Here is a 1473-nt window from a genome sequence, read left to right as displayed (position 1 = left end):
AGAGCTCAGTCTTACTGTGTGGGCCTACTCTCAGGAAGCTTACTACCTAAGGGACCGACGCTGGCTCAGTAAAATGGGACACGCTGTCCTTTGTCACGCCCACCTCAGAGAAGCCTGGGGGTGGGAAGGGGTCCTCAGCCTCTCAGACCTCCCAGCTGCAGAGCGAAGAGGAGGTACTCACAAGGGAACAAAGGCCATTTCATGCTGTGGGTCAGTTGCTGGATAAGAGCCAGCTGGTTAGTGATGGCTGTCATGGAAGCTGAGAGGGAAAGAGGCAAAGAGATTTTAAAAAGAACACACACACACACACACACAAAGAAAGAAAGAAGTAAGCGAAGAGAAGTACTAGTGAGAAGTGGGTCCTTGGGTCAAAGAGCCAGTACCACCTGTAGCCAACAACGCCCCCCCCCCCACTTCTCTGTGCTGCCTGGAGGGCATCATGTCCTCTCAGCCCAGGCCCAGTCTTCAATGTCCCTAACAATGGCTGAGTCAAAGAAAGGTTTCCTTTGCCAAGACAGTTAATGCATTTTTGAAAAGATTCCCATTGAAAACAGTTGCTATAAAAGGTTTGGGAGCTTAAAGAATTAGCCTTCCATTATCGAGCTCTCCCACTGCTTAGCGAGTAGCATTTCCCAGCCACACAAAGAAAACAGACTCTTCTCACCCACTGTCAAGTACCTCAGGAGTACCCATTCATTCAAGAATAGTTGATACCCTCTCTCCAAATAATGGTATCTCTGTGTTAATACAATTCCCCAAGGACTTGTGCCAGGCAAGACCTTGTTAGCCGGTTCCCATCAGTACTTAAAATCATAAAGATGTGTTTCAAAACATCGCTTGTTCACAAGAAATTGTTAACCTTGTATGCTGGCCCTGGCAACCTGAGCACTGAATTCCCGAGTGCATTTAAAGCATTTCAATGCCCTGCATTGCTGTTTTGACTACCTAACTAGACTGACAGCTGCTAACATCTTGTAATGGGACAGAGAGTCCTTGTTTTGTGGGGACAGTACTTCACCTCTGATTGTCATTCTGGGTCCCAGACTACATTCAGGGGGAGAAAATGATGATCAGGAGCCTGCTTTTTCCTAATCCTGAGCCCATAAGTTGATAAAGACCCACATGCTAAAAATGGTGCTTTTATCACTGTTTAAAGTCATGTCCGTTTGAACCTATAATTCGGGTTCTTAGAGAAGCTAAATAAGAAGGAGAACCCAAAGAAAATCATATAGGCATCCTCCTGAATATTAAACTTCATCAGGCGATGAAAGGAGACAGAGACAGAGAACCACACTGGAGCACCGGACTGAAATCTCAAGGTCCAAATCAGGAGCAGAAGGAGAGAGAGCACAAGCAAGGAACTCAGGACCGCGAGGGGTGCACCCATACACTGAGACAATGGGGATGTTCTATCAGGAACTCACCAAGGCCAGCTGGCCTGGGTCTGAAAAAGCCTGGGTCAAAACTGGTCTC

The sequence above is a fragment of the Alexandromys fortis genome, unplaced genomic scaffold (genome assembly GCF_014885135.2).
Source record: "Alexandromys fortis isolate MF-2015 unplaced genomic scaffold, M_Fortis_MF-2015_v1.1 scaffold_120, whole genome shotgun sequence".
In the NCBI taxonomy this organism is placed as follows: Eukaryota; Metazoa; Chordata; class Mammalia; order Rodentia; family Cricetidae; genus Alexandromys; species Alexandromys fortis.
Note: the sequence above shows the minus strand (reverse complement) of the source record.